We start from the raw sequence: 17322 nt of genomic DNA, 5'->3' as shown, positions 1-17322 counted from the left end.
CAGCCCCGGCTGGGAGTCAGAGGACTCTGGGCTGCCTGCAACCGCAGGGAGCCCAGAGCCTTTTAAATCCCAGCCGGGGCCGGGAATCAGAGGGCTCTGGGCTGCCCGCTGCGGCGGGGAGCCCAGAACCCTTTAAATCTCAGCCGCTGCTGGGATTTAAAGGGCTCTGGGCTGCCTGCAACCACGGGGAGCCCGCAGCCCTTAAAAACTCAGCCGCGGCTGGGATTTAAAGGGCTCTGGGCTGCCTGCAACCGCGGGGAGCCCGCAGCCCTTAAAAACTCAGCCGCGGCTGGGATTTAAAGGGCTCTGGGCTGCCTGCAACCGCGGGGAGCGCAGAGCCTTTTAAATCCCAGCCGCGGCCGGGAATCAGAGGGCTCTGGGCTGTCTGCTGTGGCGGGCAGCCCAGAGCCTTTTAAATCCCAGCCGCGGCCGGGAATCAGAGGGCTCTGGGCTGCCTGCAACCGCGGGGAGCCCAGAGCCCTTTAAATCCGAGCCGCGGCTGGGAATCAGAGGGCTCTGGGCTCCCCGCCACGGCGGGCAGCCCAGAGCCTTTTAAATCCCAGCCGCCGCCGGGAATCAGAGGGCTCTGGGCTTCCCGCTGCAGCAGGCAGCCCAGCGCCCTCTGATTCCCGGCGGCGGCTGGGATTTAAACGGCTCTGGGCTTCCCGCTGCAGCCGGCAGCCCAGAGCCCTCTGAGTCCCGGCCGCGGCTGGGATTTAAAGGGCTCTGGGCTGCCTGCAACCGCGGGGAGCCCAGAGCCTTTTAAATCCCAGCCGCAGCCGGGAATCAGAGGGCTCTGGGCTGTCTGCTGTGGCGGGCAGCCCAGAGCCTTTTAAATCCCAGCCGCGGCCGGGAATCAGAGGGCTCTGGGCTGCCTGCTGCGGCGGGCAGCCCAGAGCCTTTTAAATCCCAGCCGCGGCCGGGAATCAGAGGGCTCTGGGCTGCCTGCAACCGCGGGGAGCCCAGAGCCCTTTAAATCCGAGCCGCGGCTGGGAATCAGAGGGCTCTGGGCTCCCCGCCGCGGCGGGCAGCCCAGAGCCTTTTAAATCCCAGCCGCGGCCGGGAATCAGAGGGCTCTGGGCTTCCCGCTGCAGCAGGCAGCCCAGAGCCCTCTGATTCCCGGCCGCGGCTGGGATTTAAAGGGCTCTGGGCTGCCTGCAACCGCGGGGAGCCCAGAGCCTTTTAAATCCGAGCCGCGGCTGGGAATCAGAGGGCTCTGGGCTCCCCGCCGCGGCGGGCAGCCCAGAGCCTTTTAAATCCCAGCCGCGGCCGGGAATCAGAGGGCTCTGGGCTTCCCGCTGCAGCAGGCAGCCCAGAGCCCTCTATTCCCGGCCGCGGCGGGGATTTAACGGGCTCTGGGCTGCCTGCAACCGCGGGGAGCCCAGAGCCTATTAAATCCGAGCCGCGGCTGGGAATCAGAGGGCTCTGGGCTCCCCGCCGCGGCGGGCAGCCCAGAGCCTTTTAAATCCCAGCCGCGGCCGGGAATCAGAGGGCTCTGGGCTTCCCGCTGCAGCAGGCAGCCCAGAGCCCTCTGAGTCCCGGCCGCGGCTGGGATTTAAAGGGCTCTGGGCTGCCTGCAAACGCAGGGAGCCCAGAGCCTTTTAAATCCCAGCCGCAGCCGGGAATCAGAGGGCTCTGGGCTTCCCGCTGCGGCGGGGAGCCCAGAGCCCTTTAAATCCCAGCCGCGGCCGGGAATCAGAGGGCTCTGGGCTGCCTGCTGCGACGGGCAGCCCAGAGCCTTTTAAATCCCAGCCGCGGCCGGGAATCAGAGGGCTCTGGGCTGCGTGCTGCGGCGGGCAGCCCAGAGCCTTTTAAATCCCAGCCGCGGCCGGGAATCAGAGGGCTCTGGGCTGCCTGCAACCGCGGGGAGCCCAGAGCCTTTTAAATCTCAGCCGCTGCTGGGATTTAAAGGGCTCTGGGCTGCCTGCAACCGCGGGGAGCCCAGAGCCTTTTAAATCCCAGCCGCAGCCGGGAATCAGAGGGCTCTGGGCTTCCCGCTGCAGCAGGCAGCCCAGAGCCCTCTGATTCCCGGCCGCGGCTGGGATTTAAAGGGCTCTGGGCAGCCCTGGCAGCGGCGGCGGCAGCGGTGGGGGGGCGCTCCAAGCAGGGGAGAAAAAACATTGGTGGGGCAGAGCCCCTGCTTGGGATTTATTCATGGGGCTAAAGCCCCAGAGCCCCATATAAGTCGGCGCCTATGGCTGTGGATATTGTGGGGCCATTCCCAAGACCCTCCAGAAATGGGAAGAAATACATTCTGGTGTTGGTAGATTTTGCTACCAGATATCCTGAGGCTGTAGCCTTGGCTAATATTGAGGCAGAGACAGTGGCAGTGGCCTTGTTCTCTATTTTCAGCAGGGTGGGTTTTCCTAAAGAAATATTGTCTGACCGTGGGTCTAACTTCATGTCCGTGGTTTTCAAGCAGTTGTGGGAGTTATGTGGGGTAAAGCACCTGAAGGCTGCTCCCTACCACCCCCAGACTAATGGCCTAGTGGAAAGGTTCAATGGAACCCTAAAGTCTATGCTGAAAATGTATGTTGATAGACGCCAGAATGACTGGGATGTTCTGCTGCCGTATCTATTGTATGCGTACAGGAGTGTGCCCCAAGAGTCTACAGGGTTTGCTCCCTTTGAGCTGCTCTATGGGAGGCAGGTCCGGGGGCCCCTAGATTTGGTCCGTGACTCGTGGGAAGGTAATGTGAAGGAGACAGAGCAGCCAGTGGCTGAGTATGTGGCTCAGTTCAAGGAGAGTTTGCAGGAGATGATGAAGTTGGTTGAGCAGAATCTGAAGGAGAGCCAGGATTCTCAGAAAGCCTGGTATGATAGAGATGCTAAGGAAAGAGCGTTTGAAATAGGGGACATGGTATTGGTGTTAGATCCTGTCCGGAGGAACAAAATGAAAGATGTTTGGATTGGGCCCATGGAGGTAGTGGAGAAAATTAATGAGGTGACCTATGACGTGGGAAAGCCAGAGCTCCAGGGAAGTGTGCAGACAGTGCATGTGAACAGAATGAAGGCTTATCATGCAAGGGTGGTAAATGTAAACATGATCTGTTGTGCTGAGGAAGAGGCAGTGTCTGTCCCTTTGATTGACATGGTTGCTGAAAGCCAGGAAGAGACGCCTCTTGAGAGCATTGAGATGGGGGAGGGTTTATCCCCCCCTCAAAGAAAGGAGCTGCTAATGTTGTTAAAACACCACAAGCGAACCTTCTCCAACAGGCCAGGGCTCACTGATAGGATGACACACTCCATTCAGACGGTGGGTCCCCGCCCAGCTCCTAGCAGAGCTTACAGGGCCAAGGGAGACATGCAAAGGCAGATCCAGGAGGAAGTAAAAAGCATGCTGACAATGGGGGTAATTACCCAATCCATGAGCCCCTGGGCCTCTCCCATTGTGATGGTGCCAAAGAAGGATAAAACCATGAGGTTTTGTGTGGATTACAGGAAGCTAAATGCGATCACTCAGCCTGACCCTTACCCCACACCCAGAATAGAGGATCTATTGGATACACTGGGGGGGGCAAAGTTTATAAGCACCCTGGATTTGACTAGGGGATATTGGCAAATTCCCCTAGATGCTGATGCACAAGAAAAATCCGCTTTCATAGTGGAATCTGGCCTGTATGAGTTCAAAGTGTTGCCCTTTGGGATGCGTAATTCAGGGGCTACTTTCATGAGACTTATAAACGAGGTCCTACGGGGATTAGAGTCTTTTGCCAGGGCCTATATAGACGACCTGGCCATATTCAGCAGTTCGTGGCAAGATCACCTTAACCACGTAGGGGTTGTGCTGCACCGGCTCAGAGAGGCCAATCTAACTGTTAAGGTGTCTAAATGCAGAATGGGAGCTGCTGAGGTGACCTACCTGGGGCACAGGGTGGGCAATGGGCAACTGCGCCCTGAGCCTTTGAAGGTGGAGGCCATTAAGAGCTGGCCTGTCCCTAGAACTAAGAAACAGGTCCAATCGTTCATTGGTCTGGCCAACTACTACAGGAGGTTTGTTCAGGGATTCAGTGACATTGTTGCTCCCATCACAGACCTGACGAAAAAGGAAAAACCGGACCAGGTGCGATGGACCGAGGCCTGTGAGCAGGGATTTCAAAGCATCAAGAATGCTTTGGCTAAAGAGCCGGTTTTGGCCAGCCCAGATTTTAGCAAACCTTTTCTGCTGTGTACAGATGCTTCCAATATCAGGCTTGGGGCAGTACTGATGCAAGAAGGGGAAGGTGATAAAAGACATCCCGTGGCGTATCTAAGCAAGAAATTGTCCCCCACTGAGCAAAATTATGCTACCATTGAGAAGGAATGTTATGCCATTGTCTGGGCTGTCAAGCAGCTTAGGCCCTATTTGTACAACAAAAGTTTCACTGTGTTGAGTGATCATGCCCCTCTGGTCTGGCTGCACAAGGCCAAAGGTACCAACTCCAGATTGCTGCGCTGGAGTTTGGCCCTTCAAGAGTATGAAATGGATATAATCCACATAAGGGGGAAGGAAAATATCGTAGCTGATGCATTGTCCAGAGTGGGGAGCTCTTAGGATGCAGTCAATGATGTTTTGTCATCCCTTCCTGCATCACTTTTGCGTTGGGGGTGTGACGTTATTGATATAAATGGGAACCATATAGAACATGGGTTGCAACCAAGGTCCTGTGGTGGCACCAAATCCTAAGTAAAGGGGGTCATATAAGGTGTCTAAGACCAGGTTCTGGGTTGCTGGTTATGATTATGCTGTCTGTATGTCTGTGTATCATTTTGTAGTTTAAGTATAAGTATTGGCTCCATACTGTCTATATTTTGTATTATGCTCTGCCTCTGGGAAGTGTCCCAGACAAAGCTGATGTTAGCTGGGCATAGCTGGCTTGATGGCCCATTAAAGGGCCATCAGCTACACAATTGACCCATGGAGAGAAGGCAGACACGCCTTGTGACTCAGCAAAGTATGCAGGGACTGGCCCATGTGACTCCAGACTCCATATTTTTGCTGTAAGTTTCCACCGTGAGGACAAAGGGATTCTTACACCTGGAAAAGTCTATATAAGGCTGATGCATCATCTCCATCTTGTCTTCAATCCTGCTTCTGGCCTCTGGAGGGATTTTGCTACAAGCTGAAGCTCTGCACAAAGGACTGACTGACCCATCCCAGCGGGGTGTATTCCAGAGACTCAATTTGAACCTGCAGTTTACTCCATCTCTGCTGCAAGCCTGAACTAAGAACTTTGCCATTACTGTATGTAATTGATTCCATTTAACCAATTCTAACTCTCATCTCTACCTTTTTCCCTTTATGAATAAACCTTTAGATTTTAGATTCTAAAGGATTGGCAACAGCGTGATTTGTGGGTAAGATCTGATGTGTATGTTGGCCTGGGTCTGAGGCTTGGTCCTTTGGGATCGAGGGAACCTTTTTCTTTTATTGGGGTGTTGGTTTTCATAACCATTCATCCCCAGGACGAGTGCACTGGTGGTGATGCTGGGAGACTGGAGTGTCTAAGGAAATTGCTTGTGTGACTTGTGGTTAGCCAGTGGGGTGAGACCAAAGTCCTTTTTGTCTGGCTGGTTTGGTTTGCCTTAGAGGTGGAAAAACCCCAGCCTAGGGCTGTAACTGCCCTGTTTAAGCAATTGGTCCTGATTTGGCACTTTCAGTTGGGTCCCGCCAGAATCGCTCCGTCACAATAGGTAAAACTATCAACTTGCTTCAGTTGGTTTCCACTAATGGATATGCTAGTGGATATGGCACAGAGTGGTGAAAATGATTGGTGCAACACCACAGTTTTCTCCATGTTGATTGTAAAGCCAAACAGTTTTGATGCTTCAGCAAAGCAATCTACAATGCACTGGAGAGCTCCCTCTGTGTATGCTAGTAGGGCACAATCATCCACAAAGAGTGCTCTTATTAGTAATTGTTACTTTTGTTTTTGCTTTAAGCCTTGTAAGATTGAAGACTAAACCATCATTTCTGTATCTGATGTAAATGTCTCTGTTCAGCCCATCTGTAGCATGGTTGAGAACTTGGGTGAAAAAGAGGTTGAACAGTACAGGGGCAAGGACACAGCCTTGTTTGACTCCATTTGAAATGGGAAAGGAGTCAGTGAGATCTCCATTTAAAAAGTACCCGAACTTGCATCCCCTCATGAAATAAACGAATGATCTTTACCAGTTTTAGTGGGCAACTAAGGTTGCTGAGGATCATCCATAATCCTTTTCTATTGATTGTATCAAATGCTTTTGTCAGATCGAGGAAAACTGAACATATTAATGTTTTGTTCGATACATTTTCTTGTATTTGCCTGATAGTGAAAATTATGTCTCTGGTTCTACGACCAGGTCTGAATCCACAGAGTCTTGGGTAGATTGGTTTCTGAGACAGATGAAATCAGTTGGTTCAGGAGAACATGAACAAAGATTTTTTTCCAGCGACAGGAAAGAGATCCCACGTTAGTTATCACAGACCATTTTGCTCCTTTTATTTTTAAATAAAGGAATAATCGTGGCATCTTTTAAGCCTTGTGGCATTTCTTCACTGTCCCAGATGTCAGTAAGGATCTTCTGGAGTGTTTCCACTTTTGGACTCGCAGATTTATATATTTCTGCCGGTATTCCATCTCTGTCGGAGGACTTTCCTGAGCTCATCAAACTGATTGCCTTTTCTATTTCTTCAAGTGAGGGTGGTGAGTCAAGGTGGTGCTGAATAGGCTTTTGAGATATCAGATTAATAACACTTGTTTCAGTTGAGGATGGTCTGTTCAGTAATTAGCTGAAATGTTCAACCCATCTCGGTTCCATGCCATGTTTGTCTTTGACTGTCCTGCCATCAGCCATGATGAGCAAACCTGTGCCCACCTTTCAGTGTCCATAGACTAGCTTCAAGGAATCAAAACTTCTTTGGTTTATTTGTTTCTGCATACATTTGAGTGTATTCTGCTACCTTCTCCCTCCATTTATCTTGTATCAAGTGTAGTTGTCTTTATGCTTTGCTTTGCAGGTGTTTAAATCAGCCTTTCTCTGAGGAGGACTGAATATCATTTTGCCAGATTTGGAAAGCCTCATTTTTTCTTTCTTTCAAGAGTACTGTGATTTTTCTCATTATTTTCATCAAACCAGTCATGGTGAGCCCTTTTCTTCTATCCAAGGACATCAGTTGCAGTTTTTTTGTACTCTCTAAATTCCTCCCATGAGATAGGGTTGTCACCAAGGCTGGTTTTTAGTGCGCTTTGTAGCTTGTCTCGACAGGATGCATAATTTAGTTTAACAATTTCAGGGGATATCCTGAATGTTTTGGGGCATTTCAGGAATGTGGGTACAATATGTAGATTCAGTAGAGACCTAATCATTCTATGATCCATCCAATATTCTGCTTCACGCATGGCTGTGGTGATCCTGGCATCCCTTATGTTACATTGTCAGACAATGATATAATCTATTAGATGTAATTGTTTAGATCTGGGATGCATCCATGTAGTTTTATATTTGTCTACCTGTCTGAATATGGTATTTTGTAATTGGCAGGCTATGTTCTGCACACTTGTTTAGGAGTAGGAGACCATTTTCATTCATTTTTCCCAATGACACCTTGCCAATTGTTATCTTTACCTACTCTTGCATTAAAATCTCCTAGGATGATTAGTTGGTCACTTTGTGGTGTTGACTTGATGAGAGAGTCAAGCTCAGAGTAGAACCAACCCTTAGCATAGTCAGGATTTGTTAAGGTGGGCGCATATGCACTGATGATGGTAGCAAATCATGACTTATTTAGTGGTAACCAGAGTTTCCTGAGGCTTTCATTAATGCCTATTGGAAAGTCTTCAAGACACTGAAAGAATTTGATCTTAATGGCAATTCGCCTTAATGGATTCTATCTTCATGTGGTTCTTTTCCCTTCCAAAAGAAGGTGTAACCCCTAGCCGGTTCTGTAATAATGCCATCATCTGCCAATCTAGTTTCACTGAGCACTGCAATGTCAATGTCGTACCGGGTTAGCTCTTTTGAAAGGAGAGCTGATAATTCTAGATTTGAAAGAACATCTTTGTCTATCATAGTCCTGATGTTCCAAGCAGATAACTAAAAAAAGCACTGAAGATATCTTTGGTTTTTGATCTCATTGACGATGATCTGGCCGTATTGAGGATGGTAAGCTGGCTGGATTTAATTTAGGCAGGCAATGTTTGAGGCACCTTTTCTAGCCCCTTCCCTTACAAAGGAAGAGCAGTGCAATCCTAAAAAGGGCTGCTCTGTCACCTGGGCTGTTGCCAAGCTTCCCTGCTGCCTTTGGGTCAGGGATGGGCAACCAATGTTCCAGGCTGCCTGTGTGCAGGCTTGTGGCTATGACTGCCTGTAATCCTCTTCACCTGTCACTTTGCCACACCCACATTGCCACAGGACTTTTGGAGAGATGTGCGTGAAGTTGATTAAAATGAGTCGTTGCACTGGGACAATCCCATTCTCTCGGCTGCTGAAGCTTGGCCCAGTGGCACAAAGGCTGTTTAGCTGCAGTGGATAGCCATGACTTCTGTAGTGCCCCATCAAGCCTTTCACCTTCTGCAATATGTTGCTGCACTGCTTTTCAAGCCGTTGGACCAATATATGGTCTCTCTCTCTCTCTCTCTCTCCTTGGCTACCAGAAAAGTCTTTGTATGCTTGGGAGGGAAATCCTTAAGCCACCATCAGTTTCTGCACTTTCATTTAGCCCACCTGCCAATACAGTTTACCAGGATGTGGCTGCTGTCACACATTTACAGCTACTTGGAGCCACAGGTGAGAGCTGGGTATGCAGTGAGGACCAGAGAGGAAAAGAACCACTCCAGGAGTGTGACAGTTTGGATCACTCAAAGGTACTACCTCTCTTATACTCCTATACCTAAATATAGCAGGTTAGTAAATACTGAAGAATAGATAGTTATGGTTACAAGAAGTGGAAGATTGGACAAATAACCAGGGAGGAGTATAAAAGTATTGCTCAGGCATGCAGGAGTGAAATCAGGAAGGCCAAATCACACTTGGAGTTGCAACTAGCAAGAGATGTTAAGAGTAACAAGAAGGGTTTCTTCAGGTATGTTAGCAACAAGAAGAAAGTCAAGGAAAGTGTGGGCCCCTTACTGAATGAGGGAGGCAACCTTGTGACTGAGGATGTGGAAAAAGCTAATCTACTCAATGCTTTTTTTTGCCTCTGTCTTCACAAACAAGATCAGCTACCATACTACTGCATTGGGCAGAACAGCATGGGGAGGAGGTGACCAGCCCTCTGTGGAGAAAGAAGTGGTTCAGGACTATTTAGAAAAGCTGGATGAGCACAAGTCCATGGGGCCGGACACGCTGCATCTGAGGGTGCTAAAGGAGTTGGCTCTGCAATCACATCCGCCGTTGGCCAGTATCTTTGAAAACTCATGGCGATCGGGGGAGGTGTCCCAGATGACTGGAAAAAGGCTAATGTAGTGCCCATCTTTAAAAAAAGGGAAGGAGGAAGATCTGGCGAACTATAGGCCAGTCCGCCTCGCCTCAGTCCCTGGAAAAATCATGGAGGAAGTCCTCAAGGAATCAATTCTGAAGCACTTAGATGAGAGGAAAGAGATCAGGAACAGTCAGCATGGATTCACCAAGGGTCAGTCCTGGGGCCGATTTTGTTCAATATCTTCATTAATGATCTGGAGAATAGCATGGATTGCACCTTCAGCAAGTTTGCAGATGACACTAAATTGGGAGGAGTGGTAGATGTGCTGGAAGGTAGGGATAGGATACAGAGGGATCTAGACAAATTAGAGGATTGAGCCAAAGAAATCTGAGGTTCAACAAGGACAAGTACAGAGTCCTGCACTTAGGAAGGAAGAATCCCATGCACTGCTACAGACTAGGGACCAAATGGCTAGGCATCAGTTCTGCAGAAAAGGATCTAGGTGTTACGGTGGACACGAAGCTGGATGTGAGTCAACAGTGTCCCCTTGTTGCCAAGAAGGCTAATGGCTTTTTGGGCTGTATAAGTAGGGGCATTGCCAGCAGATCGAGGGACGTGATCATTCCCCTCTATTCAACATTGGTGAGGCCTCATCTGGAGTACTGTGTCCAGTTTTGGGCCCCACACTACAAGAAGGATGTGGAAAAATTGGAAAGAGTCCAGCGGAGGGCAACAAAAATGATTGGGGGCTGGAGCACATGACTTATGAGGAGAGGCTGAGGGAACTAGGATTACTTAGTCTGAAGAAGAGAAGAATGAGGGGGGGGTTGATAGCTGCTTTCAACTACGTTGAAAATGGGCTCCAAAGAGGATAGTTCTAGACTGTTCTCACTGGTAGCAGATGACAGAACAAGGAGTAATGGTCTCAAGTTGCAGTGGGGGAGGTTTAGGCTGGATATTAGGAAAAACTTTCCCACTAGGAGGTTGGTGAAGCACTGGAATAGGTTACCTAGGGAGGTGGTGGAACCGCCGTCCATAGAGGTTTTTAAGGTCAGTCTTGACAAAGCCCTGGCTGGGATGGTTTAGTTGGGGATTGGTCCTGCTTTGAGCAGGGGGTTGGACTAGATGACCTCCTGAGGTCCCTTCCAACCCCGATTATTCTATGGGTTATAATATATTTACATAAATTGGAATAGATCATATGATTGATAGAATCATAGAAATTAGAGATAATACCCAGTTAAATCCTTAACAAGTTTCAGAGATTTCCTCAGGTCTCTTATATTTTAACTGTTTTCATAAATGGTTCAATGGAGGGACAGGAAGGTATTTTATAGTACCTGGCAAGACGGTTGCCTGACCTCTGACTTCCTCATTCTTCAAATATCGGTTCAAATGAAACCATAATTATTTGGATTACAAATTTCCTAGCATAAAACATAAAAATTTACTATCTAGATAAAATCTGAACAATTAAGGTGGTATTTCTGTGCTACAAAAGGTATCAAATATTACTTGCCAGAAAATGGAAATCCCATCTCACAAGACACTTTGTAATTTTTTTTTTTGCGGGTGGAGTGGGAGGGAATTGTTGCAGACTGGTTTAAAAAATATATATTTTTTTCTTTAAAATCACATTTTATTTTTTTTGTGGGAAAGGCTTTCAAGAAAAAGCTGTTTCAGGAAAATCAGGATACCCAGGTGCTCTGCCTCTCTGAACTCAGGGGAGACAGAGTACCCAGGCTTTCTGCTCTTTGGCTCCTGAAGTTGCAGAAAGTGAACTTGCAAAAAGTGAAACTGATGAGCCTTCCAGGGGGCAGGCGGGGAGCCATCATTTTGATTTTTCAAATGTTCTGTCAGGAATGTTTTTCAGCAAAATTTTAAATTTTGCTACAGAATTTTTCATTTTGAAGAAAGGACTCCCCCTCTCTCCCCTCCCCCCTTTTTGGTCGGAAGATCAATCTGATGAAACATTTTTAGGCAGCTCTAGGAACAAAGGACCTATGCTGTAATTTTTTCAGTCAAGGTTGACTTTAGAAAACAAGAGTGGGTGAATCCTACAATCCCTCCACAATCATCCTGACCGTATTTTAAAATCTATTTGGCATCAAATGGAAAAGGTGCTGAGATTGGAGAAATTTCTAGTGAAAAATTCATACTAAGGGGGCCTAGTGGAATGTGGTGTTTGCAAGTCATTACAGGAGAGAGATTCTATATGTTAAGAGTGAATAAAAATTGATTAAAATCTCATTTTTATTGATTTTTAAAAATTAAATATTTAAAATTCAATTTGAAATTGATAACGTGGTAAGGCCTATATTTATTTAATCTATTAAAATCATGTATATTACTTTTTTTTTAAAGCAGTACATGTTTGTCACTGAGTTTTTTAAAGGAAGTCAGACCACTGAACTGCTAGAAGTCACTGGGTAAATACCTGGAACCAGAGTTTGTTGAAGTGCAAAATCAGCTTTTGACAACTGTAGCCTCTTTTTTGCAGGTTCAGAGAGAATATTTTCTTCACTCAGTGTAATCAACTAGTTCAGTTCAATGACTACTACATTCAGAGTTAAGAAACCCACTGGGATGTGAAAAAGTAGGAAAGCTTATTTTCCTTTTCCAATCTATGAATAAAAATGAGATGGAGGAGATCTACTAGTTTTAACTTCTTGAAGGACATGGTGACCAGAAACAATCAGTTAATTTCACTAACTACAGAGTACACTTCTTTATTTAATAAGTCAGTTTGTTTTAAATATAAAACATGTTATGACTTTTTTCCCTTGCGTATCCAGCACACTTAGGGTATTTTTATTTAAATAGATTTAAAAAATGCTCATTTTGTGCATTTTTAATTGTTTGAATTTCTATCCAAATAGAGCTTGAGAGAAACCACAAATAATCAATCTGATAATAATAAATTAATCATTTGCCATTTTCTAATAAGTGTAAAAATTAAGAAGCTGTATAATTGCTTAATGTGTAGATAACTATAGTATATCCTCCTACGTTGCAAAAAGAAGCATGTAATTTAGAGTAACAGCTATATTTAATTGCAATTATATTTTGCTGGTTACCAACCAATGAGAATTAACCTTTTTTAGCAAAAGAACTAAAAAGTAAAAATGCAAAACAGGATTAAAATTGATTATTTAAATTTTTTTGTTGGCTGATTTAAATCAACAATTAAAATAACTGATTTTCATGATTTAAATCAGTCCATCCTAAGCTCGCACGTGCGCTCTCTCTCTCTTTCATATATAATCACACACAGCGCATGCAGCCTTAATTAAAATTATGTATAGTCCAATTTTATAAAAATAACAGGAAAACCCATGATAGTGACAGGATAGAGCCATGAAATTCTGAGGAATTTTCAGTTTTTATCAATATTTTTGTATTCTACATATTTGCAATTGTTTGAAAAATAAAGAATGATTTAAAATTAAGTTTATAGTGTTTATCTTGTCATGATTGTCCAGCTGTAGATTTGATCCAGCTCTGAATGACTTCAGTAGCAGTACTACTGAGACATGTGTGCTTGGAGATTTTCTCCTTTCTTCCTTGAATAACAGCAGCAGACAGTGCCTGGAGCAGAATTAGCTGATGTGTGCATAGTCTGTCAATTATTTTGTGTGATAAGCTGCTGGTGTTCCTGTTCCCATTTATTTAAGTGCTTTATCCATTATTTTGTATAACTTTTCATTCTGCTTTGGGGAAATACTGTTCCGTTCCATGTGTGACTAATATATGGGCTTCAAGAAGAGTTGTAATTTCTTACCTTTCTGCCAATCATGTTTTTAACTGTTAAACAAATTTGAACAAATAACATATGGAGCAAGTATGTTCTGAACAATTGCTCTGGCACAAGCACATTTTTGTTTTTAAATGGTCTCTTCCTTTATTTTCTTCAACAGCATCTGTGGGCAGGGCCAGCTCCAGCTTTTTTGCTGCCACAAGCTGCGAAGCGGTTAAAAAAAAAAACAACAAAAAAAACCACAACCAATCGGCAGCACTTCAGCAGCAGCAGCTCAATTACACCGCTTCCTTCTTCAGCAGCAATTCAGCGGTGGCTCAAAGAGGAAGAGAGGGACTGAGAGACCTGCCACCGAATTGTTGCCAAAGACCTGGATGTGCTGCCCCTTTCCATTGGCCACCCCAAGCACCTGCTTCCTTTGCTGGTGCCTGGAGCCGGCCCTGTCTGTCGGGATGTCTTTATTTTTCAGTTAGGCCTTTTAAAAGTAGTTTTTGCTCCCTCTTGTGGTGTGCTTTCGGTTACAGACACCCCTACTTCAGCAGCTGTTCTCTTTTGTGTAGTAGGGTACAAATTATTGTCCCCATCTTAGTACAGCTTTTAGTCATCTTACTGGAGGAGTGAAATTCTGGCTTCACTGAAGTCAATGGGAGTCTTGCTGTTAACTTCAGTGGGGTCAGGTTTTCATCTGGGTGCTTAGTGTAGGATCACCCAGTGCTCTATATTGTGAATACTGTGAAGTTTCAGTCTGCAACAAGATATCTTGTTTACATCCTTATTGTTCAATAAAGAATTTTTCATGCTTCAAAATTATTAGCTGTCTTTGATCTGTAGTAAACAGGAATTCTCAGAGCATGATTGGAGATACCAGTAAAGAAGGGGGTGGGGAGGATAAAACAGCTGAATCATCCAGTGCTTTAGGATAGATGATAAAAAAAACAAACAAAAAAAACCCTAGAATAGTGTGCATCAGGTACAGTGGGATGTGCTCTAGGAAGTGATAATATGTTGTACAGCCCCTTTCGCATGATGTACAGGTTAGTGTAGCATGACTTGTTTGTGCATACTGTTTAAATTTTCCAAGTTCGGGGTGTGTTCCTAAATTCACGCTGAGGCCTCAATCCTGCAAAAATGCATTTACGTCATTAGTCCCAATAGTTAGTCAATGAGTCTGCTCAAATGTATACAGTTAAGCATGTGTGAAAGTGTTTGCAGAACTGGGGCACTGGGCAACTAAAGAAAAGTGGTCTACTTTTCAAAGGTGTTTGCACCTGCAGCTCTCATTCACTGCTCTGCATTATGGATTAATCTTGCAGTAAGTGGATTCTCAGCTTTTTGGGGGGGAAGATATGCTAAGTGTTAGGTAGTCATAAAACAGGAGTAAATTGCTGTAGAGCAAAACAGTGGGAATGCAACTTAATGCTGAGCAGCAGAAGAGCTGTATCTTGAAAGCAACTAATGTGGTAGTATCAAGCAGACTCACCTCTCTCAGCTAAATACTGCAAAGACTTCAGAGGGCTGTAAGGATCTAAAAGAATGAAGAATTTAGTCAGTTAAGTTTGTTCACAGTAACCTCAGTCAAATTACTCCGGTGTAAATAGGCCAAGTTCCCATTAACTTCTATTGGGATTTTGCCTGCTTATGCCATGAGCCGAGTTTGGTCCTTTCACAATACCCAGTCAGTGCAAACTGCACTAGTTTTGCACACAATCTGCAAATTTTTCTTTGCCACTTAAGCCATTTTCTTCTGATCAGCTTACCTCAAACGTAAGCTAAACCATAGTTCACATCTCCACTCAATTTAGCCCAGTATATCCACATTAATAAACCAAACAAGTGCATTTTTCCATATAGTTAAAATAGAAAAATATTACCTCTCCTCTTTAAATCTTTATAACATGTATTTCAGTTCAGTGAAGCTGATTTTATGCTTACTAAAATAGTTTAATGCAGAACATCTTACAATTAATATGGTAATTTTTAGCTCCGCACTCAATTTGTTGTTTGCTAATTAAAGATTAATCATTTAAGTGACAAGACATTGTAGAGGAAATATATAAAATATATGTAGCTCTAACAAGAATGCATTATCATTTATATATAGAATTTATCATTTTACTTTGTCCAAAGGCTTCTTCTGTCTGCCTTTGCAAAATTCAGGAACATATTTGCTAGAACTGATTGAAAAATGGAGAACATAATTTATTAAAGTTTTAAAAAATGTTCATGAAAAAACTTTTAATATCAAACCGTTCAAAAAATGTTGACCAGTTAAAATCTACTGTTGAGCATTCTATAAATATGGAAACATAATTACTGAATTGTTCCCTAGCTGCAGCTAAGCAAGGTACTTAGATTTCTTTTTGGTCTTTGCTTGGACTTTAAAATATAAAATGTTGCTTATCTAATGCTCCTGGTGTCCCAACACATCATTAATAACTTCATAAAATCACAGCAGCATTAATCATTTCAACAGGCACTTGGCCTGCCACCTACAGAAACCCTCTCTCAGGTGTCTCTTGCAGTATTATGCCCAGAAAAATCTCTAAATTCTGGCTATTTCAGACCAGGACGGGAAAGCAAGTTTAAGTCCTGAAGGCCTCTCAGTGAATATCCTACCACCCATCCCCTCTCCTTTATAATGAGGGGGATCCAGCTCATATGCCCCAGTTTACTACAGCTGTGGCACCATGGCCTGGGGAGAGGCAATCATTCAGGTAGTGCTTTACAAGTAATAACCAACACCTTAAGGACTCTTAAGGCCATTTATGCATCTCTGGCCCCTGTAAGTTGTCGAGTCCAAACAGTTTTTTCATACCTGATTGTTGTGCTGGATTGGGTAATCAGTGAGGTGGAAAAGGGTGAGAACTCTGCTGTGAGGGGCAATCTCTACCAAGATCTGAGCCCTCTTTCACACTTCTATTAGGACTTGACATTAAGCTGACAGGGACCCCTCAGTGAGGAAACCTCTGGATGGCAAGTCTTACTGTCACCTCCTCCTGGTAAGAGTCAGTAACTGGTGTGGATTGCCAGGTGGAATGTGGAGGGCGAACTGCCCCCTTTAGTAGGGGGTGGACTGGGGTAAGCAGCCCCAAGAAAATCTGCTCCCCTGGCAACAGTAGCGTCTTCCAGGCACGAGTGAATCCTCCTGGTAAGAATAGTCTCCCCGTGGCAAGAGAGAGCCTCCCCCTGTGCAGGGTTATATCTTTTTAGTTATGGATAAAAGGAATATTCATACTCGAGTGATGCTGGACTGGGTAAACAATGCCCTTGCTGCTGGTTCTGATGCCCCAGCTGGCAGTGTCAAATATGACTAATTCAGGTTGCTGGACCAATGCATAAAAGATTTTTTGCATGAGTGGTTACATCACAAGACTGAAATATGTGATCTCCCTGTCAGATGATATGGGAGTGGAGAGTTTTGGCTGGCTAGTGAGGATCAGGTTGCTAATGATTTGTCATTTTTTACCTATGCTTTTTATTAATAGCTTTTTAAATAATTTCAATGTGGACCATTTTAATACTAGTTTTAAGTATTTAGAGCCTTTGGATGGTCCATATTTTAACTGAAAGCTAATGTTTATCCAACCAGGGAGACTTTAGCAAGAGGAAGAGAGGGAGTTAATACTATGTGTAGCTGGTGCAGAAAGTTTAGGGAGACCATCCCACATATATCTGGGCAGTGCTATAAAATTAAAGATGTGTGGATTAAAAGACATTATAGGATAGTCTCAGCTGTGATTAATAAAGTTAGTAAATTTGGTGGAAAACAACAATGGAACCACACCTTAGAAATAGTGAAGGGAATTTACATAAGCCGGATGTTGTTTTTGTGAAGGGTGATACTGCAGTTGTAGTAGCTGTTACCATTCACTGGGAGGACAATTCTGACCATCTGGAAAGGGCCTAGAGAGAAGGTTGACTACTACTCAGAGTTGGAAGAAGATCTCAAAAAGAGATCCAGGAGTATAAATGTCCACTTCTTTGGTCTCGTAACTGGGGCTCATGGCAAATGGAGTGAAGGTAGTAATCTTTTAAAGCTCCTGGGAATTGAGTGAGGTAAGAATTTTAAAGAAAATCTTTGCAGGCTTGTGCTATATGCCACTGCTGATATGATGGTCCTGTTCAGTGACAAGTAGTGATCCCAGACTCCCATTCCATGTAGCCTACTATTATTTTTTTCTTT

This window comes from Mauremys mutica, chromosome 2, assembly GCF_020497125.1.
Source record: "Mauremys mutica isolate MM-2020 ecotype Southern chromosome 2, ASM2049712v1, whole genome shotgun sequence".
NCBI classification, from domain to species: Eukaryota; Metazoa; Chordata; order Testudines; family Geoemydidae; genus Mauremys; species Mauremys mutica.
Note: the sequence above shows the minus strand (reverse complement) of the source record.